General features: G+C 39.4%; 1 pseudogene; it reads right to left on the bottom strand.

Annotated features, from left to right (window-relative positions):
• Positions 1–6,676: 6,676 nt before the first annotated feature.
• Positions 6,677–7,617, bottom strand: LOC102811274 (annotated as a pseudogene).
• Positions 7,618–7,805: the final 188 nt, after the last annotated feature.

Raw genomic sequence — 7,805 nt, forward strand, 5'->3', positions numbered from 1 at the left:
ATCGGCTTCATGGTGCAGAGGCATAGTAGTGATTGGCAGAAAGAAAGTGTGATTTTTTTTCTTGTTGTTCCCCACAATCTCCTGCTGACCAGAGGTATGGCCAGCCCACACCCATTGTATATGCCTAAGGAAACTCACACTCTCTGGGGAGTTGAAATCACATGTTGATGAGCTGACCAATAGTGAGCATCATTAACATGAGTTGGGTATCTGTACCAACCTGGATTCAGGTGAGTCTTGCTCTAAACCTGCAAAGTTAGGCCTGGCCAGCCCTGGAGTAGTCCTCACTAGGAGACAAAGTCGAACAGACTGGGGAAAAAAAAAAAAAAAAAAGATACAGACAAGTGAACTGCCCTGGCAAGTGAAATGCAGCAGTCATCTTGAAATTTTGGGGAAAGCACTGGAAGTAGAGCCGGAGTTTTAGTGACACAGAAACATACTGGTGACTGGTAGAGAGAAAATTGTGATTTTTTTTCCCTCCCCTCTTCACATTTCCCTTATGACCAGAGGTGTGATCAGCCCAACCCAAGGGAAATCTGGTGGCCAGCCACCTCACTATCCATGTTGTCCTCTGAGCCCAAAAGCCACTGATCCTAGCTGTTTTGTGGTCTGCATGAACTGCTTATGGAATGGGTGTCCAGAACAGACAACACCTTGGTCTGTAGGAACTCCACCTAGGGCCAGGAATGCCACTGTCTCATCCCTAACCCAACCATCTCATCAGAGTACTGATGGCAGGAGCACCCAGAGTTTTCTCCTTTCTGTTTTCATCATTTTTGCTAATTGTGTTTAGTGTTTTTCTTTCTTTTTATTTTCTGTTATTTTTCTCTTTTATATACTTTTTTATTTCCTTCTTTTTGGTTATTGTATTCTTTTCATAGCTGTTGCCTGTTTTATTTTCTTCATTTTATTTTTCTCCTTTACTACTATTTTTTTTCACTGTTGTTTGTTTTTTCCCTTCTCATTTTTTCTCTTCTTGCCTCACCTGATGTAGGAGAGCAACTGTGCCCACACAGCCCAATCACAACCATATCCTCTGTGGTCCTAACCATTGACAAAAAATCAATACCAGCTGCTATTCATGTGATTAACAGCAACAGTCAAAACCAACCAAACTCACCCTAAACTGAGCTGCATTAACACTGTATGGATAAATGCACACATGCTTCCATTTTCTAATCACACTGACCAGGAGGCCTTTGGTGAGTGCCTAAGGACACATCAACATATAAACATCAGTTAAATACAAATACAATGATACCACAATGCCTTGGAAGCAACAGACAATTGATGTTCAAACAAAGAAACAAGACAGAGTTGCTCAAACAAGTGACATAGATGCAGAGCCAGAAAACATTTTTCAGGAAGAAAAGGCATTAGAACAACCTAAAAAAGGATTCAAGAGAATATTTAGGTAACTTCAACTTTTCAGGTCTGGAACTGAACTTACCCTTGTATCCCAATTTCCAGCCAAGTTGTAGATAGATATATAGCAGGGACAACAGCATTATAACACACGCTCACCATGGAATGGCCATTCAAAATCAAAAGAACAACATTAATCTAAGGACAAATTAAAAAGGATGGAAGAATGGAAATATGAACCATAGAGAACAAGGGTAATAATGGTAATTGTATGGAGAGAATTGCAATCATTGAGATGAAAGAATATGTGTGATTTGTTGAATGAAAAACTGATGAGCTGCTCTGTAAACCTTTACTCAGTTCACACACACACACAATTATAGAAACCCTTATTAAACAAAAATATCTAGGTCTACACAATTATGAAGTTTTTTTGTTATCTCCCTCCCCCGCCCTCCACCATATCTCCAATGGTTCCCTGGAGTCCTGGAGAGGCACTGTAGGATAACCATTGGACTGTTAACTGTAAGATCAGCAGTTCAAACCCATCAGCTGTTCCTTGGAAACCCATACAGGGCAGCTATAAGTCAGAACTGAATATAAGGTGCTTAACAGCAACAACAGCAACATCCCTTCCCTGGTATGGCACTGTAGGATTAATACTGGGTTTCTAACCACAAGGTTGATGGTTCAAACCCACCAACTTGCTCCTTGGAAACACTATACAGGTTTGCTGTAAGTTGGAACTTACTCAAAGACACTTAACAACAAACAAAAACAACCCTTCCTTGAGGACACTGGTAGCACTGGACTGCTAACCACAAGGTTGATAATTCAAACTCACTATCCAGTCCTAGTGTAGTGCTGTAGGAGAAGCACTGGACTGCAAGGTTGATTTGAACCATAAAGTCGTTGGTTCAAACTTACCAGTAGGTCCTCAGAAACCCTGTACAGGGTCACTGTGAGTTAGGACCAATTCAAAGGCACTTAAGAACATACATCTACATTGCAGGAGAAAGATGAGATCTTCTGCTCCCGTACAGATTTGCAGAATTGGAAACCTTATACAAAGTCAGTGTAAGTTCAATTCAACTTGACAGCACCTAACAATCCTTTCATTAAGAATTCTACACTCTTCAATTTATAGCATGTCAAATTGGAAATTTTTACATCCTCAAGGGATTCAAATCATATTTCTTTTCAATGTTTTCTGAGTTTGGGGTACAAAAAGATGTCTGAAGGTACAAAATCAGTGCTGGAGAGTGTATCAGGTAAGGTTTCCCAAAAAAATTGTCATAAGACAGTCCTTGTTAACCTTAGAGAATGAGCAGGTGCAGTGTGGTGATGAGAAAAACATGACTCAGCACAGTTTTTGTGACCTTCTTGTCACCAATGCAGTTTTCAATTTTCTTAAAACACCTTCATAATAAGCTCCCATGATTGTTTATTGGCCTCAAGAAAATCTATCAAGATCAACTCTTTGGAATCCAAAATACCAGTTGTCATATCCTTCTGAGCTGACCTGTCTGCTTTGAATTTAACTGACCCTTCTGAAGTCAATGTTTTATTTGGATCTTTTTTGAAGACATCTTAATTAGACTAAGACAATTTTGTTCCTGAGAGAATTTTTCTGCAGCCATCCACTGATTTCAAATATATTCTTTAGCATGTTTTCTTGGAATAAAACTGTGCAGGTATGAACTGGAAACCTTAGTAGCAACAATTTTAGTTACCCTTACATGTTCAAAATAATTCTATGCCATTGCCCTCATTTTTTTTTTTTTTTTCAAGAGAGAACTACTCTTTTTCAGAAGCAATCAATGGTGAATTGTCATTCCTAAGGAATCTTTTTCACAGTTGCACCTATTTTTCTCTAAAGGAAGCAAAAAAATGATGGATGACATTGTGTTTTTGTATTTTCTGTATATCTATTGCTTTAGAACAGAACATGGGAACACTGAATGTTTTAAAATTGGGAAAGGTGTGAGACAGGGTTGTATTCTTTCACCATACTTATTCAACCTGTATGCTGAGCAAATAATACGAGAAGCTGGGTTCTATGAAGAAAAACGTGGCATCAGGATTGGAGGAAGACTCATTAACAACCTGCGATATGCAGATGATACAACCTTGATCGCTGAAAGTGAAGAGGACTTGAAACATTTACTTATGAAGATTAAAGAGCACAGCCTTCGATATGGATTACATCTAAATGTCAAGAAAACAAAAATCCTCACCACTGGACCAATAAACAACATTCTTATCAATGGAGAAAAGATTGAAGTTGTCAAGGACTTCATTCTTCTTGGATCAACTATCAACACTCGCGGAAGTAGCAGTCAAGAGATCAGACGACGTATTGCACTGGGCAAATCTGCTGCACAGGAACTTTTTAAAGTGTTGAAGAGTAGAGATGTCAGCTTGAGGACTAGGGTGCGCCTGACCCAGGCCATTGTGTTTTCAATAGCCTCATATGGATGCGAAAGCTGGACAGTGAATAAGGAGGATCGTAGAAGAATTGATGCCTTTGAGTTGTGGTGTTGGAGGAGAGTACTGAAAGTGCCATGGACTGCCAAAAGAACCAATAAATCTGTTTTGGAGGAAGTGCAGCCAGAGTGCTCCTTGGAGGCCAGGATGGCTAAACTTCGTCTCTCCTACTTTGGACATATTGTCCGGAGGAAACAATCGCTGGAGAAGGATGTCATGCTGGGTAGGATGGAGGGTTAGAGAAAAAGAGGAAGACCCCCAATGAGATGGATCAGCCAGGTGGCATCATTGATGGACTCAAGTGTGGCAGCGGTAGTGAGGTTGGCCCAGGATCGGACATTGTTTCGTTCTGCTGTGCATGGGGTCGCTATGAGTCGGTTCCGACTCGATGGCACCTGACAACAACAACATTGCTTTAGAAGTGAAACTTTACATCATGAATTAGGTTCCCTTTTAACAATTTTTAAAGCATTAATTCTATGACATTGTTTACATTTTCACAACATGTCAGAATTCTCATTGTTTCCATCTTATTTGTTTTGTTCCTTCATTTAGGAGCCCTAACTGAACCAAGCAAAAAGGACTTGCTTTCCATAATTGCTTTTGGGTAAATGTTGAACTTCGGTCTCATATAGTTAACTGTATAGGGGGCACATTACTCCCAGGTGGGTGAGATTGTTTTGCAGTCGCCTTTCATGTCTTGAATTATTTTCTACAGATATGATGACATGAAAATGAAATTTGGTTTCAAATTCACTGTAGGGGTCAGCTCCTGTGCTAAGCTTAAGGTTACTAGAAGAAAACGATCATAGATATTTCTTGCTTTCAGGAAGCTGGTGATTTAATGGATATTACAAACACAAAGCAAGCAATCATGATCCATGTTGCTATGGTAAAGGTAGGATAATAATGGGGCACACAAGCAATTGTAGCAGGGAAATCTAAAATCATCTAGGAATCAACAAAAGGCTTTCTTGAAGAAGTGATGTTTAAGTTAATTTTTTAAATGAAAGCATTTTGCACTCATTTACTTGTTGGCTCCCAGTCCCATTAAGCACTTCTATAATCTGCTTAGAACTGCTGAAGTGGAAAGACAACAAACTACATTTGTCATACTTCATTGACAACTACCTTTCTGGTAGATTCTATCATGGGAAGCACTAGGGACATTCCTTGTACAAAAACAACAACAAAAACAAAAAATGGAAGGAGAAGAGAAAACCCATCCAACACCCGTCTCTTTGTTTACTTCCTCTGCAAATTTTATAAATGATTTGTAGTGCTAAGCCACCTTTGTTTGAAATACCCAGTACTCTCTTCCTCACTACACTGTGACTGGAATATATGGATAGAAAGTAACTAGACAACAGCAAACAATGTAAACATAGACGATAATTTACACAAAGTATTAGTGATAGAGATTTTTGTTTTGTTTTTATGTTTTTCCCATTAAGAAATTAAAAATTCAGTGTTTTTCTTGTGATCCTGAAAAAAAATGATCACTAGAGAAATTTGGAGTCTCAAAAACTGAATTCAGCACTACAATTAAAATATTTTACATTTTAATTCACTGTCCAAATGAAAACTTCAACTTTCTCCTCTGTCACCAACACATTTATATCTGAATCTGCCTTTGACTCTTCTAGAAGATATGATGTATTCTATCCTATTCAAAATGTATCACCATTTATTTTCTGAGGCTTCTTTCACATGTTTTTGTAATGTTTGATTGTGAATTATGTGATAGTTTATATGGGAAAACATTAGCTTTACATTCCTCCTATTGTGTAGCATTACATTGCCATGGTTACAATCCCCTCCATGCATCATCAACCAACCAAATTGTATACCCCGCAAGCCTGCTGCTGGTCATCAGCACACAGCCCCTCTCCTTCTGGGTCTAGAGTTCCCAGTCGCTCCATCTCTCCATGTCATTGTCTCTGCCTCCATCTCTGGCATCACCGTTTCTCTGTCTTTCACACATTTTGACTCACCAATATTCCCTTCTCTTTCCATCATCTTTCTCTTCTATTCTCTATGAATAATTTTCATTATTAGCATGTAAACTCTTATATTTATTCCAATAAAACTTTCTTTGTCATCACATTGTTCACTGTTGGACACACTATATTTTTTTCTTGATTTCACAGTCTTGTTTCTTGATGGAGATTTTACACTTGCAACTAGCTTTTTAAAAGGAAACAAAAGCAGTGATTATAGGAGGAAGTAAAAAATGGATGACAAAACCTAAATACATTTTTTTAAATTGTAGAGTTAAAGAATCATGGGGGAAATAAAGCAAAAAACCAAAACATGACAGCATATTAGGACTCATGTGGGTATGGATAAATAGAATTAAAATTACGATGTTGGAAAGCTCCCCTTGTGATGAAGTCATCAGGATGAAACTAAAGAACTACTAAATTGTGAGAATGGTATAAACACATTAGTTAATCCTTTAATATGAAGTGTAATTCACCTTTCCATATCTTTACTAATAACATCAATTATAGAATTAGAATCCTAACAAATCAGTACTAGAAAATGTATTTTAAATTGCTTTGAATTTGTGAACATTTATGTAAAAAACAATGAATCATATTTTTTAGGTAAGATAATAGTAACAACATGTTTACAATTATATATGTAAATAATAATAAACAACAACTTAATTTTAATTTAACAGTAGACTCAATTAATGTTGTACCATCAATTGACCAAATTAAAATAAGTGAAGAGAAACTCTTTTGTTTATAAAGGACTCTAATGCTAAGCTTTAACGTAGTGTTAAAGCTTCTTCATTTCCACTTGTTCATCCAGCGTGTCAACCTAACTTCCCAAGTGAAACCACCTCGAGGATGGCTCACCAAATCTGCCGAGTCTTGATATTGTATATGACAGGGTTCATCAGGTGAGGGAAGAGCACAGAGAAGGTGCCCATGAGGATGTGTACCAGGGGTGAGAGGTGGTGCCCAAATCTGTGCACAATGGATATACCTAGCATTGGTACATAGAAGCAGAGCACTGCCAGAATGTGGGAGACACAGGTATTGAGGGCCTTGAGTCACTCCTCTGCAGAGGCAATGGCCAGCACAGTGGGGAGGATGATAGTGTAGGAGAGCAGGATGAAGAGGACATCAGAGCCCATGGCCAGCATAATGATGCATAACCCATACAGCTTATTGAAGTGGATATCAGAGCAGGCCAAATGGATCATGTCCTGGTGAAGGCAGTAGGCACGAGAGAGTGCCCCTTGGTGGCAGTAATCAAATTTTAATAGGTGCACTGAGGGTGCAGCAGTAAGGGCAGTACTCTGCATGTCCAGTACCACCCCAACTGATGACACTCAAGAGCCCGTGAGCAAAGAAGCATAGCGCAGTGGGAAACGGATAGCCACAAGTCAGTCCAGAGCCATGGCAAAGAGCACGGTTGACTCCATGAAAGAGAAGGAGTGGAGGCAGTACTGCTGCAGAACACACTGTACCAGGCTTATGGTCTGAGCACACCTAACACTGAGGGCAGTGTGGACATGCACAGGCCCAAGTCTGTCACAGCCAGAAGAGCCAGGAAATAGTACATGGACTGGTGGAGGGAAGGGTCAGTTCATACCATATGCAAGATCATGGTGTTACCTAGAATGGCCACAAGGTATCCAACAAAAATGGGCAATGAGATCCAGTGGTGAGCCCACTCCAGGCCTGGGAAGCCCATCAACAGGAATGTAGAGAAGCTCAAGTTGGTTCTTGATAGGGTGGCTAGTCTCATCCTCAGGAGACCTATTCATGCTGGCAAAGGTGGCAGTGTGTTTGTTAATAAACAGACTGTAAATATAACCCTTCCCTCCCATATACCCCCTCCCATATACACCCCCACACCACCCCATATTCTGTTGGCTGGTTTGTTCTCTCTAGACTCATGACATTTCAATTAGTCACTATGCAGCCTATGACTTC

Source organism: Chrysochloris asiatica, unplaced genomic scaffold (genome assembly GCF_000296735.1).
Source record: "Chrysochloris asiatica unplaced genomic scaffold, ChrAsi1.0 scaffold00140, whole genome shotgun sequence".
NCBI classification, from domain to species: domain Eukaryota; kingdom Metazoa; phylum Chordata; class Mammalia; order Afrosoricida; family Chrysochloridae; genus Chrysochloris; species Chrysochloris asiatica.